Source organism: Carassius carassius, chromosome 11 (genome assembly GCF_963082965.1).
Source record: "Carassius carassius chromosome 11, fCarCar2.1, whole genome shotgun sequence".
In the NCBI taxonomy this organism is placed as follows: domain Eukaryota; kingdom Metazoa; phylum Chordata; class Actinopteri; order Cypriniformes; family Cyprinidae; genus Carassius; species Carassius carassius.
In genome coordinates, this window is record NC_081765.1 from 24,777,007 (window position 1) to 24,803,244 (window position 26,238).

Below are 26,238 nucleotides of genomic sequence, written 5' to 3' on the forward strand. Positions count from 1 at the left end.
CTCTTTGCTCTAACTGCTTTAATATATCCTCACTCTATCAGCTGCTACTTGATAGAGATTCACTTCTCTATCAATGAATTTGATAGAGTGCAGAGTGCAGTTAAAGAGTTTATTATGAACAAACAAACAAATAAACAACACAAGAGGCAAGACATCATGAGTGCAATATCCAAAATATCCAAAACAGTGGCAGGAAACTTGGACACAGGAAAACGAGAGACAACAGAAACTGCACAAGAAAACAAATGGACTTAAACAACACAATGATCAGGCAAAGACAGAGCAAACGTGGTGACAGTATACATACATACATATATATATATATATATATATATATATATATATATATATATATATACACACACACACTGCCAGTAAAAAGTTTTTAAACAGTAAGTTTTGTAATGTTTTTAAAGAAGTGTCTTCAGCTCACCAAGCCTGTATTTATTTGAACCAAAGTACAGCAAAAACAACATTTTGAAATATTTTTTTACTACTCAAAATAATGGATTTCTTTTTTAATATGTTATAAAATGTAATTCATTCCTGTGATTTCAAAGCAGAATTTTTAGCATCAATACTTCAGTGTCACATGATCCTTCAGAAATCATTGTAATAATATGATTTGCTGCTTTAAAAAAACATTTATTTTCATTTTTATTAATATTATGAAAATTTAATTTCTATAATTTCTTAACCCCCCACGACCCACTAAAACGAACAAACAAACAATCAAACAAACAAATAAATGTAAGCTGTTGTGAGGTAAACATAAAGCTTATTCCTCTCAGCGCATCTTCTGAGGTAAATACAGGCTTATTCCTCAGCATCTTCTTTCAAAAATGAAAAGTATCAGAGATGAACACATTGCTGCTTTGTTTATGGTGATGTAGGCGTTTATTGTACATGTTGCGCGACTTGCATGTAGATTTGTAATATTAATAGCTCGAACACTGCGCTGGCATGATCTAATTAGAGATAATGAGAACAGAGTGGAAAAACTGGATCTGTCATTGGTTTCATATGGATTACTTTATCATAGAAGAGTAGAGATGCCAAGCTTTCTTTATATATATATATATATTTATTTATTTATCCTGTATGTGTGTAAATTATTTGTTGAGTTTCAGTTAAGTTTAGTGACACGTTTCTTAAAGCAGCTTGCGGGGACAGTGAGGACTGAGAGCGCACCCTGTTTATTTTCTTTATTTTACAAAAGCACATTGCTTTGTTGTTATAATCACAATACACAAATAAAAGTAGACCCTTTGCAGTTTCAAACGATACCTTATTCTTAACTTAAGAGTAATTGTTATTTTAGCGGTCAACAATAAAATATAAGACAGACTGCACCGGTTCGGGCTTCCACTTCAGGGGGTTAAATCTTTGGTTTTTATCAATATAGTTATTGTTTTTGCTTTTCCAGTTTCTGGACTGTGCGTATTCCAAGGGCTGCCACTGGCGGATGTCCACATGTTTTTTGTTGAAGAAATTGTAGAGGATGTGTCATCTATAACAAAAAGGTGGCCAAAAATGAAAGATTGAGTGAATATTTGGATTAAATGTTTAGCCTGTAAGTGTAACAGCAGCAATTACCCTTTGGCTCCCATTGCAGGTATTTGTAATAACATGTTATGCACATAAATTGTTTATTTAGTATAAGCCTATTATATATTTTAACAGTGTTATTTACCCTATGATGTCTAGGGGTTTTTGGGGGCCCTGAGAAGATTTGACATGCCCTGACTTTTGTGCTTTTTTCAGTTGCTTATAAATATATTCAAGGCTAAATCTGAAAACACTGTATTCAGTACCAGAGGTGGGTAGAGTACCCAAAAACTGTATTCAAGTAAAAGTAAAAGTACTTCTAGAAATATTTACTCAAGTAAAAGTAAAAGTACTAGTCTGAATAGTTACTTGAGTAAGAGTAAAAGAGTATCGGATAAAAAAATCTACTGAAGTAGTTAGTTACTTTGGGTCATATATACTGAGCCTATTTTTATTTAGATATAAAGATAAAATGTATGTAATGTATGTGTGCGTGTATAAATGTATATATTTCATCAGCCTTTACTCCAATTTATGTAATTTATTATAAAACCCTGTCTGTTTACTTACGTAACAGATATAGGTGTCATGCCATAACATTTTTAATACGACTGAATTTATAATAAATGTGAATTTAACATTGAAAGTTAATGTGATATTAAAATTGCTACTAATCTTTCATTGTTCAGAAAGAGAGCAAATAACATTTACATTATCAAAGATCATTTTCACTGACAGTCTAGAGTTCAATCACTCTCAGAAACTCCCATTAAAATCACTGACACTGTTAACACTGTGAAATCAATATCTTAATTATAGATTCGTACATACACACATCTGCACTTTGTTGTTTCTGACGAGAGAATTTGCCAGAAAGAGGTCTCCAGTCAGCTTGACTCCCCTCTGTTATAAGCCACACACGTACGACAAACTAATATCACAGTGGTATCGTGTACTGTAAAAGTTATTACCTGTTAAACAGTAGACAGCACACGCGGTGTTCATCTAATAAGGATCTCCATCGCAAGCAAATAATAGCCTTTGCAGATTTGCTTTCAATTCAGTGCAGTTCCATAGCCACGTTTTCAACGCTGCTGATGTTAAACGTTATAACTCAGAGTGAACCGCTTCAGACGCTCAGCGCGTTCGGCAGGGAACTGAACGAATTATTCAAACTGATTCATGAACCAATTCACTCGTTTGCCAATTGGTCTGATCAAGCCTTTGAACAGAATTGACTCAAAAGAATAAATCATTTGCGAATGGGCATCGCTCATTGTCCAGAGAAAAGTAGACAGCGCGTTTGGAATAAACTGAAGCATTTATAACATTTATTGCATTAAGATAAAGTAACGAGAGGAGCATCGCCCACAGTAACGGAGTAAAAGTAAAGATTTTTCCCCAAAAATTTACTCAAGTAAGAGTAAAAGTACCCATATTTAAATATACTCCAAAAAGTATTAGTTACCCCAAAAAATTACTAATGTAAATGTAACAAAGTAAAAGTAACTCGTTACTACCCACCTCTGTTCACTACAAACTCGGTTACATTAATATATAAATAGCATGTATCTACGTACATGATTGTCTTTTTGAGAAAACAACGTTTATGTGTGGTAAGTGAAAAACTACAATTTTGAAGTCACTAAAATAAGGTATTAAAACACATACAGAACATTTGTCCACAAGACTGTCAAACCTGGCAGTTGTAGACTAGAATTTTTGCTTAAAAATTATGTGAAAATCATCTTGTTTACTCACTCACAGAAAACAATAGATTGATTAAAATTTTCTAAGACCCTTTTTGTTTGTAAAAATCATATGTGGGTAGGTGTCAACTATCATGAATATCATTGTGATTTATACCTGATAATGCAAGGACCCGCGTAATGAGCTGCATAATGAGCCTTTCAGTCAGCTGTATCACTGCGAGGGAAGAGTTACAAGAAAGAATGTAAGGACAAAATAAATGTATATGTTTGTAGTATATTTTGAATATATTTAATTAACCCACAAAATAATTTGAGATTCACTTTCGAGTGCAGTTAAACAGTTTATTAGGAACAATCAAAGCTGACTTTCAAAGCTGAATTTTTAGAATCATTACTCCATTCACACAATCCTTCAGAAATCCGTCTAATATTCTGATTTTCTACTCTAAGGGCTGAGAATATTTTATTTTTTTTATAAATTGAAAGAACAGCATTGTAACATTTATCGTATTAATCATTTTTATTTGATCATCATGTGTGTGTTAAATAAATGTTTTAATTTCTATATATACTGACTCCAAGCTTTTGAATGGTATAGTGTATATGGTCACACTTGGAGTAAGACTGGAGTAATGATGCTGAAAATTTAGCTCTGATCACAGGAATAAATTAAATTGTAAAATATATTCAAATAGAAAGCAATTATTGTAAATAGTAAAAAAAAATACTGGTATAAAAAAATATAAATGTTGAAAAATATAAATGAACATTTAGATTATGTGAATGAAACTTCATAATGTTTAACTTGATTATACATTTAGTTAGGAATTATAGTTTGGAAAAAGTCCAACTAGTAAAATGTGTACACGTTATGTGAAACCTAATACAAGTATATAAATAATAATAATAAAAAAGACTTACTCATATTTATGATCTCTGCAGGATTAAGCGCTTCATTCTTTTTTCTGAGGAAATCCAAAACTCAAATCCTGAGGTAATCCTCAGCGCATCTTCTTGGGGTGAATTATGTCTTATTCCTCTCAGCGCAAAGCAAACAGTACAATAAAATAAAATAAAATAAAAAACCTGAAGAGCAGTCTCGCTGCTTTGTTTTCTGTGGTAAGGGCGAATTTAATTTAATTTATCTTATTTGATTGGGACAGTGCATTTTAATGAACATAACATGGAGTACATGGATGTAAAAATGCCGGATTATAGCCAAAGGCTAATTTCCATCCGTAGTCCCCCGTGCGCTTCAAGTGTAACATTGTAATTTCAATAGCGAGTTCAGGGCGTGGGCGTGGGCATGGTCGCATTAGATATAATGAAGGGAGACGTGAAAGACTGGACATTGCGTTGTTTTCATATGTATTACTTTATCACAGAATATTAAAAGTAGACATGTCAAGCTTTCTATAGATATATCTCTCATGTCTCTTCGTTGAGTAATCACTGAGTTACAGTTCATTTTAATTATGCTTTTCTAAATTAAGATCACCGCAGACCAAGGCTGCAGACAGCGCACCTTGTTTGTTTTCTTTATTTTATAAATGCACAAAGTTTTGTTGTTATTATGTGTGTTTGCAAATAAAAGAAAACCCTTTACAGATTCAATTGATGTATTGCTCTGTACGATCAAAACTGAAAGTGTAATTTAAGTGCTTTTTCAGGGATATCATGAGAAAATGCCTCATAACACGTACACACAGGGATCGACTCCAGAGGGTTAACCAATAATTATTGCTTCATTGTTTTTAAATAATGCATTTTAAGTTTTTAGTTTTTAAAAATATTACAGTATAATACTTCTTTGTAAATTATTATTTAAGGTAACAAAAACATGGTTAATTTGCAGTAACCATGGCTACAAGAATGATGAATTTTGGTGTTATTCTTGCTAAAACCATGGCTAATTTTTGTAAGGGAACCTGAAAAGTCAGAGAGAATATTAGATGCGTTGGTGGTGAAAAAAAATAAATAAATCACAGGATTGTGCCTGAAAATGATACACAGGCCTTGTTTTTACCTAAATGATTTACAATTTATTTTAGTAATTTAAAAAACTTAATTTAATTTAGCTTACACCTAAATGAACACATTAAAATAGTTTTATGACTGCAAGTCTTTCTCCTCAAATACTATTGAGCTTCAGATTTGCCTTTGAGCCCATTCGGTTGTGAAAAAGTAGCATCATTTACATATGATTTACAGTTTATTTTAATAAATATCAAAAATATAAAAGGTGTGCATTATAGCTGACACCTAGATGAATGATTACAGTTGTTTGTATGACTTAAAGTCATTCCTAAAATGCTATTGACTTTAGAACAGTGTATGCCAATATCGCATGTAACTTTATAGATGGTCCCTAAATTAGCGAATATCGAAAGTCAACGTCAAGCGAACTTCATGATTTTTTTTTTTTTTACTTTCTTTTCTCTGCGCCGGATTGCTGATGTCTTTTAACCGGGCATAGATGTCCATCCATCAATTATGAACATTCAGCCGCAAACATGAGGTGCGAGCATTTGTGAGCGCGGTTGGGGGAAGGTTTTTTTTTTTTTTAGCAACTGGGATGGTGCCCCCCTGGGAGTCGGTGCCCTACACAAACCGCGTACTCTGCATATAGGGAGTGGCGGTACTGCATATTCCTAGCGTTGGTGTGCCCAAGTTCTGCCACCACAGAGAAATGTAATCACTCCATTATCAGGGCCTCCAGGGAAGGGCAGCTGCACATTTTCATTGCCACATGGCCAGCAGGATCCTGGGTAGGCTGCCCATCCAGCTTCCCTATGGGACCAGCCTGACATCTTGGGTTATCAGGGGAGCTGGGAGACAAGCCCACTTTACTGTAATGAAGAAAAACATATTGTGATGACAGTCTTGGAGCTTTCCAAGTACATCATGCTATTTCTTGTATCGGTCAGTGGAGTATGACCTCAGTGTTTTGAAGTTAAAAATTGCTACTCTTTTTCTTTTCTTTTTTTTTCCCTCCCTTGAAGTTTGAATTGAACAGAAAGGATGAGAGAGATAGATTTTATTTTTGTTCTCCTTTTTGTTCTGGGCAAAACATTAACTCGCAACACCCAGAAGGCGATGCAGGCAGTGAGCTACAAGGTGAGCACATGATGTTCTAGCTTTTGAAGAGATGACTTCTGTTTTCTTTAGACATCTGTTAAGTTAATTGTACATCACTGGCCCTTAAACCCTTCTTTGATTAAATATATGTTATAGTACCTGGGTTACACATGAAGCTCTACATGAAATTTTATTCACTCAGAACACAAAAAATGCCTTTTTTCAATATAAATCTTTCTTTATTTCTCCCTCCCTTCCTTCCTCCTTCTTCTTTTTTTATTTTTCTTCGTCTTTTTATTAATTAATTTATTTTTCACATTTGTACAGAGCCCCACACATGGAATGTTCATTATTGTTTTTATCTCACTATATATACTGTATATATACTGTATATATATACAGTTTTGACAGGGACAATGAACATCAATAATACATACAGTGCCCTCCACTATTATTAGCACCCTTGGTAAATATGAGCAAAGGCAGCTGTGAAAATAAATCTACATTGTTTATCCATTCGACCTTTCATTAAAAAAATAATAATAAAATTCTAGTCTTTCATTGAAGTAAAGCAATTAAAAGTGGTGGGAAATCTCATTGTTAAATAAATGTTTTCTCTAGTTCATGTTGGCAACAATTATTGGCACCCAATTATTGCAACATCCTTTTTCCAAGATAACAGCTCTGAGTTTTCTCCTATAATGCCTGAAGAGTTTGGAGAACATCTAATAAGAGATCAGAGACCATTCCTTCATGCAGAATTCCTCCAGATCCTTCTGATTCACAACTCCATGTTGGTGCTTTTTCTCTTCAGTTCATCCCACTCATGTTCTATAGGTTTCAGGTCAGAGGAATAGAACAGCCATGGCAGAAGCTTCAATTTCTGCTCAGTGACCCATTTATGTGTTGATTTTAATATTTGTTTTAGATTATTGTCCTGATGGAAGATCCAACCAAAGCCCATTATAAGATTTCTCATGGAGGCAGTCAGAGTTAGATTTTTTTTTTTATTTTGGTATCTGATTGAATACATTATGCCATGTATCTGAACATGACACCAGGACCTCCAGCAGTAAAACAGGCCCACAACATTAAAGATCCAGCAGTATATTTAACCCTGGTCATGGGGTACTTTTTATTCCTGTTCGTACTTAACCCATCAGGTGGGTCAGCTACTTAAAAGCTCCTTTTTTTATCTGACCATAGAAGCCAGTACCATTTGAAGTTCCAATTGTGTCTGACTACTATATATGATGGAGTTTGTTTTTGGGTGAGCAAGGATAATTTTTCTTGAACAACATGTGCTGATGACTCTTTGATTATTATTATTTATTTATTTTTAGGCTTTCTGACCCCAAGACTCAACTAATCACTGCAATTCTATCTTTTATGGAAGTAAAAATAATGACTTATGTCTTTGAAACAAAAAAGCATGCTGAATAGCACTATCTGAAAAAATAATGCATTGCATAAACAGTACTTGCAGTTTAATGCCTTGTATTTCCAGGGCTTGCATCTTTAGGTCCTGAAATTTAATATAGTTGTTCGTTTAAGCTGTCAATAATTCAATTAAAAATATTTCACACACCTTTTCATAATTAAAAAAAATCAATAATTCATATTCACTTCCAAAATATTAAATCGGTTTAAAAATACGATGTATAATATTCGACAAGCAAATTTTGGTCCATTTTATTTCACTTTCCAAATTCGCTTACACAAATTCAGTGGTCAAAATTCGGCAGATAATTCGCCCTTTCACATCCGGGAGCTGCAGGAATAGCAGTAGAGCACAGAGGCATGATCTCCATCTGCTGTCAGTCGCTCACCAGCAGGTGGTGCAAGCGGCTTCTGATGAAGACCAAAGCAACAGGTGGATTAAGTAATACAGTTACAAAAACTGATCTGCAGAAATTAAGCAAGCGCTAAGTAGAAGTTTTGATTATCGGGGCATGTGGAAAAGCTGATTGTGCGTATGTTTATTTCAAATTCTTGGCTGTTACCAAGTAAGCAGCATTCAAAGGAGATTATAATGGTGTTTTACCCAACGCTGAATTACAGAACTAACATTACATCTAAGGAAGACATATATTGCTTTCGGTTGTTTAGTTTCCGTAACTTTGTGTCATGGCTAGTGCGTCGCTGTGCTGTAATACTGGGGATCCCCTCACGTCACACTCCAGGATTCCCCAATGACGAGTAACGCTTCTCAATCAATTAATACTGTGATTTACGACCTCAGATCTCAGAATACATTTTATTGATGATTATGCAAACTATATAGACAGTTAAGCAGATGTAAAATATGAATGAACGCTCAAGGTTTCACGCGGTTTCTCTCAGAAATCTGTTAAAGAAAAGAAAACACATTACGTGGCTCAGCGTACTAACAGTGACAGCGATTAAAAGACAAAACTCACATCTTACTGATGATGCAAACTATACAGACAGATGAGGATATGAACGCAAGAACAAGAAAAACTGCATGTTAATATATATATATATATATATATATATATATATAAAACATTAACACCTTTTATTGCCTCAAGATATTAAATTATTAAATTCGGCATCTAATTAATACAATATATTACTCTATATTATGTACATTTAAGCAGATGAGCCTCACAAACCACAAAGTTTCACCAAATGTAACCTTTTTTTTTTTTTTTTTTCGTGAAAAGAAAACCAAGCTCAGTAGTTTTATGTTTGATATTTGCCTAAGATCCTTTAGGGACCGTCTGCAAATTTACCTCAAAACGAAACGTAGTACAATAATATATTCAAATTAATCAGTTCATAATAAATTAATAATTTACTCAAACTGATTAAATATATATGGCCAATAACTTATTTCTCTTTATATGGACACTACACAAATATTTTTTTAAGAAAAAAATTACAATACTTAAAAAACTTTTTTTTTTAAATGGGGGTTTTCGTGTTCAAAATGTTGTATGTTACTAGTATGTTGCTAGTGAACAGACTGACTTGCTACAGTTAAAATTCTGCCAATATCTTCCTCACTGTATATACAGTATATAATAACTCATAAGAAATTACTGTAATTCACATAGTTTTTATTTTATTTTATTATTTTATTATGTTCCAAAGGTTGTAGTACATTCCTAGTGACTAGACTGACATACTATAGGTACATTTCTGCTAATACCTCCCTTGCTGTACATAAAGTACATCAATATTTTATAATACAATATTTGGAACATGAAAAATCCCTTTTGGGGTCTTACAGATTTTGTTTTAAATAATTGTGAATGGCACATACACTATAAGGCAGATATTAGCAATTTACATGAACGTAACTAACAACATACTAGTACAACCTGTGAAACATGAAAAAATCCCTTTGGGTAAATGTATTTTTTTTTTTGTTTTAAGAAATGTTTGTACTGTACGTAATGTAAGGGAGATATTGGCTAAATCTAACCTGTAGTAAGTCAGTCTTGTATCTAGCTATGTACTACAACTGTTGGAACATGAAAACCCTTTCCAGGGATCTTTAATATGTAAATAATTGTATACTGTAAATATATGAAGGGAGGTATTGGCAAAATCTCACCTGTAGAAAATCACTATGAGAAATACAAGATTAAGAATTTGACAGTGTGTTATTTAAAATTGTAATTACAGTTTTTCTCGATTGGTTTGGCTCATTTCTTGAAACCGAGATGACATTCTCAAAACCATAAGGTCATTTGGCCAAACAGTCTTACAGTTCTGCTCAACATTATAGCTCACTAGCAAAATCAAATATCTTTCCCCAAACTCTTCTTCCATGCTTCAAAAGCAGATTCCTTTCCCATATAAAAGGTCAGTACAGTCAAAATAGCACAGATCCTTCTCAATTGCCTTGGCACATGTGCATTCATTTAGTGCTTTTGTCAAAATAACCTGGATGGTTTTAGCACAACACCATGGATCCCCTGCAAAAGCTCATATCTCTCCCAAAACAGTTTATCCATGTGTCAAAACTAAATATCCTTCTCATATAAATAGTCAATGCCCCCAAAATGCATTATACCTTTGGCATTGTTTAAGCACTGCAAGTCAAAATGCTTAGACGTTTTGTCACTGAGGCACAGGTCTAGCAACAGAATACCACTATGAATAAAACTAAAAGATTTTACAGTAAAATCAGCCTCCAATAAACCACTCATACTCAAGGAAACTGTAAACATTTTTATTCGTACAAAGAAATGTTAACATTAGAGAACATACTGTGAAAAGAAAACATATACAGGATTCTGTAAATGTGAACAGTTATAAACACAAACAAAAAAAACTCTAGCCTACCATACTGTAAATAAAGTTTCAGAACTATAGTACAGTAATATTTTCAGTGGTCGCCATTGTCACCCTCTCTTTCCTGGCCACCATCCTCATCCTCCTGGCCATCGACGTGCTGCTCTCTGTTAGGCCATAAATTCTCATCCACATCGCAACGGATATTTTCTTTTGCGATGCAGCGAGGGAAGAAACGGCGTGAAGGTCTCAACCATCCCCTACATTGATCCCCTGTGATGTCCTCACATGCAGCATCCATTGCATGCAGCAGGGCCCTCTGGTCTTGAGCCTGATGCTCATACACCCTCCACCGCCAAGCTGAAAAAAACTCCTCAATTGGATTTAGGAAAGGAGAGTAAGGTGGAAGAAACTCCATTAGCACCTGGGGATGGGTGGTGAACCAGGTTCTGATGCGTGGGCCATGGTGGAAGTTCACATTATCCCACACAATGACATAATGTGGTAGCTGAGGTCCTTCTTCACCGCTCTCATTTTCCGGGATCAGATCAGTATAAAGGTGGTCCAAAAAATTGAGGAGCTTTTGTGTATTGTAGGGCCCTAAACTGGGAATGTGTGTGGCCACACCTCTTTCTGATATAGCGGCACACATTGTTATATTTGCTCCTCGCTGGCCTGGGACATCCACAGTGGCTCGGTGGCCAATGATGTTACGGCCACGCCTTCGACCTTTGGCCAGGTTGAAGCCAGCTTCATCATCGAACACTAGGATGTGAGAGGTTTCGTTGCCTTCTAATGCCATTATTCTCTACAATAGAATAAAAATAAATCTAATCAGTCAAGTAGAGACAGATACTGCAGGGAGGATCTAAAGTACTGTAAAAAGAGGGAGTGGAAAACTGAAGACAATTTCTAGGCAAAATGCTGTAGTCACACGAAGCTGGATTCTGAAGGTAAAAAGGATAAAGCAAAACAAAAAAAAGTGGTAACCATGTCTTACTGTAATAGTGTTACAATGATAGACAACCAGTAGTTGACTTACATGCACATACTGGTACCGCAGCTCTTTCACTCTGTCAGAGTTTCTCTCAAATGGTACCCTGTAAATCGGTTTCATGGTCATCTGATGTTTCTTCAATACCCGGTCTATTGGGGAGATGCTGATAGAGTTTATATTTTGGAACATTACATTGTCTAGAAGGATTGCATTACGAATCGGTCTCAGTGTGATGGCATTATTTGCAATGACCATGTTGCATATTTCTCGTTCTTGTTGTTCATTTAGAAGTTTTCTTCTGCCACCCACTTGAGGCTGTCGTCCAATCCTAGACATACAAGTCAAAGGTCAACACTGTAAATTTGTTACAAAATGAGTTACCAATGTAATTGTACTGCTGTTTTATGGTACTAAAAGTGTGATGCACTGCACAGTGACTGGAATACTATTCACAGTATTTTCTCCATTTTTTTTTCTTTGTCATTTTTATAGTATCATATAACATCACATGAAGATATTACAGTGCTCTAGGCCTACACACACACCAACACTGAATAGTCAAATAGAATAGTTCTGTACCTGTTTTCCCTGTGAAAGGTTTGGATGATGGAGGAGACTGTAGACCGAGGCACATTAGGCTGCACTCGGCGACCTGCCTCTGCCATTGTGAGGCGATGGTTTATAACGTGGTCAATAAGGGTGGCCCGGATTTCATCTGGGACATCATGGTGCCTCCGTGCTCCTCGGCCTCTTCCCCCTATTCCTCCACGCATTCTCACTTGAACAAGTTGCTGTTGTACTTGGCGAGGTGCTTCCATGTTCACACTGCAAATGAAACTGGCCCCGGGCCAAGCTCTGTCTATATACTTTTGGCAGCAGTCATAATCATAGACAACACCTGTCAGGTAACTAAACAAACTGTTTGATTGGTCATCTGAGATGTGGGAAACTGCTCCTTCGTTAGTTCTAATTTCACCTGATTGATTGTCAAGTACTGTCATAAATTTATCAAATGTTCCAAGAAATTCTTTCATGGTATTATATCTTTGACTAATTTTGACAGTTGAACAGACAATTGTGCATATGATGACTTACACAATGAAACCATGCTGATATGTTTTGGAGAGAGTAACCATTTCACTGAAAAATCAACTAGATCAGTTTAGATCAGCAAGATCTATTTATTTGGAAAATGTGCTAAATGTGGGCTCATTGTGCTAACTGTAGCTACTTGTACATAATCATTTGAAAAAAAGCACAGAGTCACTTGAGACATGTACTAAAGCATTTGCAATTTGATAAAACCAATGAAAAATGACATTCTGTTGTGAACAATTGCAAGGTGGTTTGGAGATTTGTCCATGTTATTTTGAGAATGTCATCTCGGTTTCAAGAAATGAGCCAAACCAATCGAGAAAAACTGTAAAACACATTGGACCTTTTAACCCAGTCAGTGGAATTGTCAGACGGTCCCTTGGGTGCGGTAGCACGTCAATAATTTCTTCAGTTTACATTTTCAGAATTAATAAACCTAGATTGTTTTTAACTCATTTTTTTATGTTAATATAAATTGGTTGCATATTGTTAAAACTAATCATGGTATTGATATCTTTGTGGGACTGTCGACTTTATAGATCAGTGGTAATGGAAATCAATTATAAAGAAAATGCAGCGTTACTCGTCATTGGGGAATCCTGGAGTGTGACGTGAGGGGATCCCCAGCACAGCACAGCGACGCACAAGCCATGACACAAAGTTACGGAAACTAAACAACCGAAAGCAATATATGTCCTCCTTAGATGTAATGTTAGTTCTGTAATTCAGCGTTGGGTAAAACACCATTATAATCTCCTTTGAATGCTGCTTACTTGGTAACAGCAAAGATTTTGAAATAAGCATATGCACAATCAGCTTTTCCACACGCCCCGATAATCAAAACTTCTATTTAGCGCTTGCTTAATTTCTGCAGATCAGTTTTTGTAACTGTATTACTTAATCCACCTGTTGCTTTGGTCTTCATCAGAAGCCGCTTGCACCACCTGCTGGTGAGCGACTGACAGCAGATGGAGATCATGCCTCTGTGTTCTACTGCTGTTCCTGCAGCTCCCGGATGTTAAAGGGCGAATTATCTGTCGAATTTTAACCACTGAATTTGAGGAAGCGAATTTGGAAAGTGAAATAAAATGGACCGAAATTTGCATGTCGAATATTATACATCGTATTTTTTTACCGATTTAATATTTTGGAAGTGAATCTTGGAATGTGAATATGAATTATTGATTTTTTAATTATGAAAAGGTGTGTGAAATATTTTGAATTGAAATATTCACAGCTTAAATAAATGGTAAATGGTAAATGGACTGCATTTATATAGCGCTTTCAACAGACCACATGGCCATCCAAAGCGCTTTACAATTTGCCTCACATTCACCCATTCATACACCGACTGCGGTGTCAGCCATTCAAGGCGCCATCCAGCTCGTCGGGAGCAGCTGGGGTTAGGTGTCTTGCTCAAGGACACCTCGACACTTGGTCAGATGGAGCCGGGGATCGAACCACCAACCTTCCGGTTTGTAGACAACCTACCTGAGCCACTGCCGCCCCTAATGAAATGAACAACTATATAAAATTTCAGGACCTAACAATGCAAGCCCTTGAAATTCAAGGCATTAAAATGCAAGTACTGTTTATGCAATGCATTATTTTTCAGTTAGTGCTATTCAGCATGCTTTTTTGTTTCAAAGACATAAGTCATTATTTTACTCCCATAATCTTTAGGCACTCAAACTCTCCTCCTCAGTGTGCATTAGGACGATATAGACACATGTCCTCTTCTGGGCAGATTTTTAACATCTTTAGTTGATTGGAACCCCTTAATTATTGCCCTGATGGTGGAAACGGGGATTTTCAATGTTTACAACTACTTTCTATTTTGTGAAGCTCAACAATCTTGTTATGCACATCAGAACTATATTCTTTGTTTTTACTTCTTGTGATGGATGATTAAGGGGTATTTGGCTTTCGTGGTCCTCATATTTATAATCCTGTGGAACAGGAAGCCATGGCTGGACAATATTACGCTTCTAGTCACCCTGGGGTGCTAAAACATGTGAATATCAATGGTAATATACTTCAGAGATATTTTACTCAAAATAATTTCTAGGGGTGCCAATAATTGTGGCCAACATGCATTGGAGAAAAACATTATTTCATCATGAGATTTTCTCCCCACTTCCAATTGTTTTACTTTAATAATACATAATAATTTAGTGTTATTTAATTTTTTTTTTTTAATGAAAGATCAAAAGGATAAACAATGCAGATTTATTTTCTCAGCCACATTTGCTCATATTTACCAAGGGTGCCAATAATAGTGGAGAGCATTGTAAATGTCCAATGTGCCAGAATTAGCCAGAAGACTATTTTGCATCTGCAGTCCCTGGACTGAATGTAAAATTGTCACCCTAAAAAAACAAAAAATTAAAATAAATAAAAAAATATCTATCTATCTATCTATCTATCTATCTATCTATCTATCTATCTATCTACATAATACACATTGGCCCGGTTTCACAGACAGGGCTTAGACTAAGCCAGGATTAGACCATAGATCAATTAGGACATTTAAGTAATTTTTATAAACATGCTTAGAAAAAAAACATTACAGATGTACATCTTAAAACTAAAAAGGCACTGATATATTTTTAAGATCAGTCAGTGCAAGTTTATTTCAGTGGAAACAGCTCAGACTTACATTTTAGTCTAGGACTAGTCTTAAGCCCTGTCTGTGAAACCAGGGGATTGTGTTATATGCTCCAAAAAACATATAACATTTATAATATATATTTAATACATATAGTTCTATCCCAATAATAATAATAATAATAATAATAATAATAATAATAATAATAATAAAATAAAAATCTACATCTGTTTAAAAATGATGCTACACATAAAACCTACAAATCAAAACCAGCTCACTCGTACATAGACAAAATGACTGTCAGGCAAAATGACAAGCAATTTATCAATAATATGGATATACAGGCAAAAATAATATATAAGCATACAGACAAGTAACAGTAGCTTAGATTTAATCATTCAATCAGTACTAACAGCCTCATACACATAGCATAAAATTCTCAAACTGGTAGAGCAGAAACAACAAGTAAAATTAATGTTGACAGTTTTGAATCTCTATTAACCACTTATTTAAGTGAAACATAAAAGAGCCATAAGAATTTAGATTTAACATTAAGTTGGGATATAGTTCCACTCACGAGAAGCTTAATGTTACTTGTGCATTAATGATGATTATAAATGTCATACAAAATTTACACAAATAAATATTGTACAATATGCAGTAGGGCTGTGCAAAAAATCTAATGCGATTTTCATGCGCATCTTATCAGTAAAGATGCTCCTGTGATTAGAATTATATCTCCAGCACGTGCGTTCAGATCAGGGTTGCCAGGTTTTCACAACAAATCCTGCCCAGTTGCTTCTTAAAACTAGTCCAAAACTAGCCCAATCGCCTTTCCAGGAGGTTCCTTGATACAAATTGCTTCCCGGGGTTAAAATATAAATTTTTTGGAAGGGTTGCCTTGGTACAATTCGCATTTTAGGGGCTAAATATCACGTTATTTGTATTGGGGTTGCTTCAAACCGCGGACATGAAAAACAATCGCAGACTTGGCAACACTGGTACAGGTGGAGCGGCAGTTACTACACAGAGCCGTAGTCTACCGACAAGTAACACAAAATCGTTTTCAAAATCCACAAAGAATCGCCTGCGATTTTAACATCGATTTTGTGTAGATTGTCAGTGAATTACGGCTCGGTGTAGTAAATGGCAACCAGTGTTGCCAAGTCTGTGGTTGTTTTTCATGTACTTTTTGAAGCGACCCCAATACAAATAACGTGATATTTAGCACCTAAAATGCGAATTTTACCAAGGCAACCCTGCTAAAACACTTATATTGTAACCCCGGGAAGCAATTTTTATCGGGGAACCTCCTGCAAGCGCGATTGGACTAGTTTTGGACTAGTTTTGAGAAGCAACTGGGCAGGATTTGTTGTGAAAACCTGGCAACCCTGATCCGAACGCACGTGCTGGAGATATACTTCTAATTACAGGAGCGTCTTTACTGACGAGATGTGCATAATAATCGCATTCGATTTTTTGCACAGCCCTAATATGCAGTTATTTTATGCTCTTATTAAACTGCAACATTCAGTTTTTATACTGTATTTAACAGGATCCATCTGCTCCATCTTTCTGTCCACTGAGTATCCATGGCTTAAAAACAGTTGACCCCAAAACAAAAGAGCATACCTCAGAGTATAACAGCATTGGACTTGGGTTGCTTAGAATTAATAGGTGGTCTTGCAAAAATAGCTTGGCTGTGACTTTCCATCTAAGATGCATAGAAATGTGTATGGATTTTATGAGCACTCCTCTAAGGGCAGTTATATGGCCCCTCTCATACTGAAATAAATGGAGAGTAAATGTGCCTATTCCCCCAGAGAACTGACACCTGCAGAAAGGAGGTGTGAGAGGTAATGTAGCATAGCATCTTGTTATTGAGCTGAGGGACTGGCATTCTGCATTATGCAATATTTACCTCAATGGCCGCCTCTGAGCACAGAATGAAATGCTAACTAAATGCTAGACTGTGCCGGGGACATTTATGAGATCATCAGGTGACATTTAACTTGATTAACATCTTTTGAACTCTGTGTTTTATGAGTATATGTACACTGCCGTCCAAAGGCAAAGTGCAGTAAATACACATATGGTCAAAATTGAGTTAAGTCCTAAAATGAGCTTTGTGACATCTGTCTTGTGACAAAGTCTCCTGGTTGAATTTTGTCCCATTGCAGAGAAACAAGGGTGTCAAAATTGCAGTAACTACAAAATCCAAACTAATACTAAGGCAAACCACAGTGAAGTTACTGCAATCTGGCATTGTTTTCCCGTTAGACACCATAGATACCGAGCAGTCTGCCTTAGTATCCCACGGCCAAATTATGGTTTAACTTGTGTTTAAACGCAAATATCCAAAGACGGGTAAGGAAGATTGCAAAATATTAACTCCTAGCAAGGCAAATTACAGCTTTAGAATCAGTTAACATTACCTAGCCAGCCGCTAGCAAATTAAACAGCCTACCTCATTGCTTCATATCCACTCTGAAAACGTAATAATGATCTGACTTATAATCGCATTGATGTTTGCTGATTTGGACATCTCTCAGCATTCCAGGCAGCTAATCCAATTGTGATAACAGGGGTTATTCCTTCAAAAGTTAGCTGGCTCCAGTTATATAATTAATCAAAGCATTATGTATGAAAGTTATACAGATCACAGTCTGTCACCTTTTCGCAGTCATATGCCATATGACTACCAGACCATGCAAATAACAAATTCTTAACTGGTAAGTAATTTTGTTTGCACAAATCACGGTTTCATTTGTTAACACATTCGAGGAAGGATTGCAGAATGCAGACATAGACGTGGTACAGTACAAATATTTTGAGGCATCCCTTATTCTGTCCCTTATTTTCCTATAAAGAATCACAATTATCCCTTATTTTCCTTTATGGCATCCCTAGTTATATTGTTAGAAAAAGTTTAAGGCACCATTTAGGGGTAAATAAGTTACATTGGGTGCGCATTTTAGCTTTTGTACCTTAAATTATTGTCCCATTTACAGCTTTGTACCCTTTTTCTTTCTGTGTGATGGGCAATGTTTTTAGTAGAGTTTTATGCAATTATGTGAGGCAAATTTGTCATCTGGAAATGTTCAGAAGTTCAGAGCATAAACTGCTGTATTTTTTTTTTTTTTTTATGATTTCTGTATTGTCTCACAACATTAAGACGAGAGCCAAGTCAAAGCAGCTTATTAAAGTGACATCGTTTTTTAAATGATGCTTTCTCATTTCATTCTCTCAGTTGTTATATACAGTTACAGCCCATAGTGCCCTCAACTAACATCGGCACCCTTGATAAATAAGAACAAAGATGGCTGTGAAAATAAATCTGTTTTGTTTATCTTTTTGATCTTCATTCAAAAAGGTCACAAAATTCTAACTTTTCATGGAAGTACACAAGCTGAAAGTGAGGGAAAACTCAAATTATGAAATAATAGCAACATTAGTGGAGGGCACTGTATATAGACCTCAAATGGTTATTTCTGTTTATATGCATGTAATGCTTATACAATGTTTATTGCATGCAATTATCCCTACCAATTTTAAAAACCGAGTCTGTGCCTTAAAAAATTGTGACAAATTTCCCACAGTGAACAGGATTCTAAAAGCAGGAAGTGGTGTGTTCCTTACTAGGGCTTAACCCTCTATGGTATTATGGCATTATGTTCTAACCATGAAATATTTTTTAAAATAAGTTTTTATTACATGAAATAGTTCAATTATACAAATCCCAAAAAATTTTGTGAAATTTTTCTTTGGGCCCCCCCAAAGATTTAGGAAAACGTTGCCATATGGCAACAGTGTACCACAATGGAAAATGGGCAAAAAAGTTTTTCTATTAAATTATGATTATCTTTTCTATTTAAATTGACATTTCTTTTAGATATTGATAGATTGTTATACTTGGAACTCGTGCAAACCAAAAGTAGGTAGGTTCCTATCATTTAACCTTCGAAATGGTACTTAAAAGTATTATTATAATGCTTGCAAACGGACAAAAAAAAATAGCTTTTGTATGGATATCAAATTCATCAACTTTTTATTGTTTTACATCCACAAAGTGTCACGGTGCAGGGTGCCATCTCAGCTTCCCCTGCGGTCTGTGTTGTCCCTCCGGTTCGGTAGCTCGTGGTCTGGGCAATCACCGCTGATCGTGGAGGGGTTGTGCAGATCACGAGCTGATTCTTTCCCACCTGTCGCTCGTTCCCCCACTCCCTTATATGTCTCTGCTTTTCTGTCTGTCGTCGTGAGTAGATTGTTTTGTCTTTGCCCATGTTTTGGATGGTTCTAAGTCTCAGTCTCACCTTCTATTTTACCATCAAAGGATCCGTAGTTCGGAGATCCAGGAGCGCGAGTGGTCCGCAGTGTGCCGGCCAGCTCTGAGATCTCTGTGTGCACCAGAGCATTTTATTATTGTTTATGTTATTTTGTGTTTTGTGGCGAGAATAAAGATTCTCCTTTTCTCTACTCTGCATCTGAGTCCTCTGTCTAGTATGCACCCTGACACAAAGTTTCCAACAACAAAAACTAATATTTTTGAAAGTATTTTATACAAGTTAAGTACATGTAGGGTAGCTTGGAACATGCACTAATACCATGTAGAACATGAAAACATAATATACAGGTTTTACAATAGGCGGCTCCCTTAAGTAAAGTGAAAAGTGAAAGTTGTGACATTTGCCAAGTTTGGTAACCCATACTTGGAATTGGTGCTCTGCATTTAACCCATCCAAGTGCACACACACAGCAATGAGAAGTGAACACACATCCAGAGCAGTGGGCAGCTATATATCCAGCGCCCGGGGAGCAAATGGGGGTTCAGTGCCTTCAAGGGCACTTCAGCCATTGGTATTGAGGGTGGAAGAGAGTGCTGTTCATTCACTCCCTCCCACCTACAACTCCTGCCAGCACCGAGACTCAAACTGGTGACCTTTGGGTAACTAGTACAAAACTCTGACCATTAGGCCACAGCTGCCCCTCAGTGTGGGTTTTCCCAGTCCATCCATGTGCACCCATCTCAATCCAACTCATGTCAAATTTCATGACATCCCATGAAAATGCAAGAAGCTGTTCCTTTCAGCTGTGATGCAAAGGTGCAAGTCACATTTGCTGCACTTCATGTGGACGATCCCCCTGCAGCCAGGGGATTTGCTCTTCCCTTTCTTCTCCATGACAGGCCAACTCTGCACTCTTCCTATTCCCCTTTCCATAAAATATAGCTGTATTCATTTTCTGAAAAGAAGACATTATTTTGTTATTTATACATAAATACAACTATACTACAATAAACACTTCAAATCATTAAATAAATGTGATCATTTTATTGATGCTACTATCTATAAAAAATCCCAATGGGAAAATTCATTACTGCAATTCCACTGTGGTACGGTGTTGCCATATGGCAACGCACCTATTTGTCCATAGTGATACAGAGTTGCCATATGGCAACCTTGATATTTTATTAATTTACAGTAAAACTATGTTAGACAAAATTTATTTATGAATTAAAATATCAAATTTACTTACCAAAGATGTTGCAAAAAAATCCACCTTGAGAAAAGATGTTTAGAAATTAGGTTAATAGAGCAATTTCTGGAGCACTTCAACAGGTGTCTTCTGTGTGAGGTTGACCATGGGAAAATGAGTTTTGGGAGGACATTCAGTTGTCATGTGACTTAAAAACAGCAGATAATTGGCTACCTTAAGGGCTACCCTTTTAATTCCCATAATGTGATATATCGTAGTTTTTTTTTTCAGAACAAGGAAATGAGTATAAATTAATTGTTGCCATATGGCAACTCCGTACCATAGAGGGTTAAGTATTTAATCAGATTAAATGTGATTTAAGAGTAAAATGTTTTCTTTACCTCATTGTGGCCATCACAATTTTTTAAATAAGTGAGTTTAAGTGTGTATAGAATATATATCATAACTCCAGACAGGGGTGATTATGTGTGTATGTGTACAATGTATGTGTTTGTGTGTGTGACCCTGAACTGGTCTTAAGTCGCTGGGGTGTATTTGTAGCAAAAGCCAAAAATACATTGTATGGGTAAAAATTATAGATTTTTATTTTATGCAAAAAATAATTAGGATATTAAGAAAATATTGAGAATTTTTACATTTCCTACTGTAAATTATTTTACAGATGCAATCATTTTTGATGCAATGTTAGCATACAGTGTCACTAACAGGATGAGACCATCCAATAAAAAAAAGGCAAAGATAAGCAGAATATTGTTTATTTGAATTCTGGTGCTCTCTCGTGAAGCAATGTGATGCACGCACCTGTCATCTGATGGGGGCGTAACTTAGCGATCAGCTTTTTGCACAAATAATTCTTTATTTTTTTCTTCTTCAACATTTTTCATATATGTTTGTGTGTGTGTTTTTTGGAGAATGTGGCAGTATCTGCATGATTACCATCTATATGACTGATAATCAGCGTGTGATAGACAGCTATCAGTGTGAATGCGGTCTATGTGAATGTGATGAGTGTGATCATTGAATATATGGCACATCTGTATGATTACCATCTGTATTAAGGCCATCAGCATGTGATTACCGACTGTTTGAGTGTCTATCAGTGTAAATGCTGTATTTCTAGCAATCTCAGGATGTACTAATTGGCATAGGCCTATAGTTAATTCTTATATTTTTTTTATTTATTTCTTATTATTACTCAAATTATTATTATTGTATTTTTCTAGTGCTCAAATAAATCAATTATTCCAATGTTGAAGATTCGGCCAATTATTTTATATTTGATAACTATGCAGTGGTATGTTTAAGGACTAAAATAGTTAGTGAAACCCTTAAATTGCTTGGTAATTATTTACATTTGTCTATCTAGACATAGTATTAGAAAAATGGTTGCAGGAATCTCATTTTTCATGGTATCTTCTTCAGATCTGAAATAGAAACTCATGAGACATTTGACTTTCAACCCATTCATTTTCTGGATTACTCTAGGACTGATTTCATGTATTTTTATATGAAAAAAACAGTGTGTTAAAAAAATTTTCCAGGGCACTTCAGTGTCTATAACTTTTTATCTTTTTGAGCATTATCAACGGGTTCTTCTTTCCAAAGACACCAAAATTGTGTGTGTAGCACACTGAAGTCAGGAACTATTAAAATGTTAAGTTAGGTAGGTAATTTTCAGTTCTGAGTCCCATAATGGGGGTGCTGGTTAACAGGTTAAAAGGTTTGTTCACCCAAAAATGAAAATTAGCTTGTGTTTTACTCACCCTTGAGGCATTATGTGTATATGACTTTCTTATTTCAGAGGAATTGATTCGGAGTTAAATAAAAAATTGTCCTGGCTATTCCAAGCTCTATCATTGCAAGGGGTGGGTGTTTTAGTTAAACACAGTCCACAAGTCGTCAAATAAAGCATGCACATCCATAATCATTCATACCTCACATGGATCCATTGGATACATACAGGCCTCCAGTAGTTAATCCATGCATTTTTGTAGGAAAAATATCCAGATTTTAAACATAATAAACACTTTTCTCTCACTTCCTTTATCTGTCATACACGGAAGCCGGTCCGGCGGAATTTGATGACTTGTGGACTGTTCAACTGCATCACCCGCTGACTGCAATAATAGAGCTTGGAATAGCCAGGACGACATTTTACTTTACTTTACTTTATACTTTATTGTCAGACTGTGTCTGAAATTTTTCTTGCATAACAGTATTTGTGTTTACAACAACATTTAACATACATTCTACATTGACATTCACTCCAGCAGTACAATTATACATTCCATACAACATTTATACATCTGCAACACCGTCCCAATACTCTTGATCTCTGATTAGGTGTTTTTGTTCAGTGCTAGGATTGCCTGGTGCACAAAATAATTTTTCAGCTTCACTTTTTTAAATTTGGGAACTCTATACCGCCGTTGTGATGGTAATAGTTCAAAGTCTTTATGCAGTATATGCATAGGATTAGAGGCTATATTGTTAGCCAGCCTAAGCATGTTCTTATAATAGGATGAATCATAAAGCTTCTCAAGCGGCTGACTTACTATCTTTGAACAGATTTTTAATTGATTAAAAACTTTGTTTTTTAGCGCAACAGATAAACTTTTATACCAAATAGCGTTGCAGTATTGCAGTAAGCTCATTATCACAGACCTATAGGACAACAAAAGAATCTGCCTTCTTACTCCAAATGACTTAAGACGGCAAAGAAAATGGATTCTCTGCTTTGTTTTTTTTACATAGAGTATCAATGTGATCTTTCCATGACAACATGTCGTCTATAATTACTCCCAAATATTTATAGGTCTTAACAAATCTAAATATTCAGCCCTTAACCGCATGACTGATATTGCTTGCTGTGTCCTGTGTAGCTTTTGAACTGGGATTGATTGCGTTACTCATCTGAAGCGCATGCGTGCTAGAGTGGCAAAGATAAGTGCAAACGTAATTTAAATCATAATATTGCATTTAGTTTTGAGTAGTATGAGGCTTCAAAGCATTTTAGATTGTTTCTTTTTTTGTGTACGTTCATCGAGGGAGAGGAGGGCATGCACCGGTGTCTAGTCTGTGCAAAAGATCCAACAAATTAGTTGTTTACAGTGTTTCAATGACGATTACAAAGAACTGGTTTCTTCAAATCCAACACTTGAGAGGTCATTGTCCTGCAGAATTTAGCTCCAACCCTGATAAAAACTCAGTTGCCTGTAGCTTTCTAGTACCTCTGAAAACCTTTACAAATTTAGCATATTTTAGTTTTTTGTTCAACTGTAAAGAATTTATTTATTTACATTATAAAGAAGTTTGCACAAGAGTTAACTAAACTATGCAAACATTAAACTTTGAAAAAATTGTCTTGCTTTGATCTACACTGGAAGTGCTCCATTAACTCTGCTAAAAATAAACTATTAACTCTGCTATAAAATTAAATTATATTATAAAAACTAAAACTGCAACTAAAATATATAAAAACTAAATAAAAATATGTTCAAAAAATAAAAACTAAACTAAAACTAACAAAACCATTAATGAAACTAACAAAAATTAAACTGAAATGATAGGAAATTTGAAAACGATATTAAAACGATATTTAAACGATATTAAAATACATTTTATAGATAGATTTGAAGATAAACACACACTTTGTCCTCTGTTTCTCGTTCTGCGCCGCTGCGGTCTGTGGATTAAAAAATAATGCGCTGAAAGACAGGGAGGAGCCAAAAGAAGTCTGCTTCTGATTTCATATGAAATTTAAAGAGGACTGAGGCGAACACAAATTTGTGTACAGTTTATGGAACTATAGGGCCTAGCCCCCCTAAGAATGGCCTAGTGACGCCTATGACTCCAGACATCCAGGGGGTTTGGTATGTAAGTAGGGAGCTTTGGAGATGATCCTTTTAATTTAGTGGGAGCCTGTGTGCTGTGAGAGCCAAGCTGATTCACTTCCTGTGGATAATGCCATCTGCTTGGGAGCAGCAAACAAACAGACAGACCAAACAAAGGCAAAGCTTTCTTCACTGTCAGTGCGTGAAGCATGCAGACATGTATCAATGCTTTTTTAATAATTGTATTTTGTCATACCATATTTTGGAATTCACAATGTTTCTTGGCAGATATCGTGCCTCCATAGTTAGAGATTCTTTTTCTATTCTTGACAGATCTTGTGAGTTCCACTTCTGTCTTCTTTCTTTCACTCCTCCGCTTTTTTTTTTGTTTTTTTTTTAGGGACAAAATCACTAGCTTCTCACCAGCAGCCCTGTGAAAAGAGCATATTTCAACACCTTGACAGCTATGCTGTCACGATACCTCTGAATGACATCAAACTACTAAAGCCTACATTAGTCCCCTGCTGTTGTTGAAGAGAACTCTGTTGGTATACGTTAAGCGTAGAGGCAAGAGAGCAAACAGATGGTTTTCATTCAGTAGAGAAATTGTCTACTGAACAATTGAATACAGTATATAATGCAAAAGTCGGTAAATACTGTACATAATGCATGTATGAAAACCTTAGTAATATAATCACATTGTAAATTGTCATTTGTTTTAAAGAACATTTCTTGTTGATAAAAATCTGCATATGTCATCATGTACTGTACTCACTGCCTAACCTACAGTATATATACACACATACACACACACACACACACACATATATATATCATTATTCATTATATTTCATTATAGCATTTCATTATTCATTCAGTGGTTTGGGTGACCAACATCCCTTGAAGGCAAGACGACATAACAGCATGCTGGAAAGCACAGACAGTAGCCTATTTTCTCTAAAGGACAGGATGTGAATCTTTACAATTATTAATTTTACAGAATTGTTTCTTCAATGTGGATGCTGTCTACTGTGTCTTTGGATCTCTTTACCCTGTGTGGAGCTTGAGACTGCATTATCCTGTGATTTTTATCAAGTTGGGACCAAGCCAAGGGTTATTCTGTGTTCATGAGTACAATACATTTATTCCCAGATTAATGGACTGGCAGATTCAAAAAAAAAAAAAAAAACAATGCATTAAAATACTTCCTTTGCAAATAATTGTTTGTATGAATGTGTTGGTTTTTTATTTTATTTTATTTTTTTGGCTCTGTTTCTCCAAAGAAGCTATGCATTATTTATTTGAATGGCATTTATACTAAGGTGTTTTCCCTGGAATGGAGCCTGTACTGAGATCTACATAACAACAGACATCAAAAGATTGTGGAATATAAACTGAATGCTTTACTGTAAATGCTTTACTATGAACAAGCACAAAGCCATCTGAATGCATCGGGTGTTTGAAAGGGACTGCATAGTAGTGTTTAAAAATGCATGGAAGTGTGAATGTGCAGATTCTCCTGTAGGGGCTTGGGGGTGATGTATGGACATTTTATTGAGCAGTGAGTGGTTTTGAATGTGATGTATTAACAGGCGGTGCATTGGA

The 26,238-nt window shown here is 35.6% G+C and overlaps 1 protein-coding gene across 1 annotated transcript in view; it reads left to right on the top strand.

Annotated features, from left to right (window-relative positions):
• Positions 1-26,238, top strand: part of LOC132153280 (low-density lipoprotein receptor-related protein 1B-like) — a 228,918-nt gene that overhangs the window by 19,514 nt on the left and 183,166 nt on the right. The window lies entirely within an intron of this gene.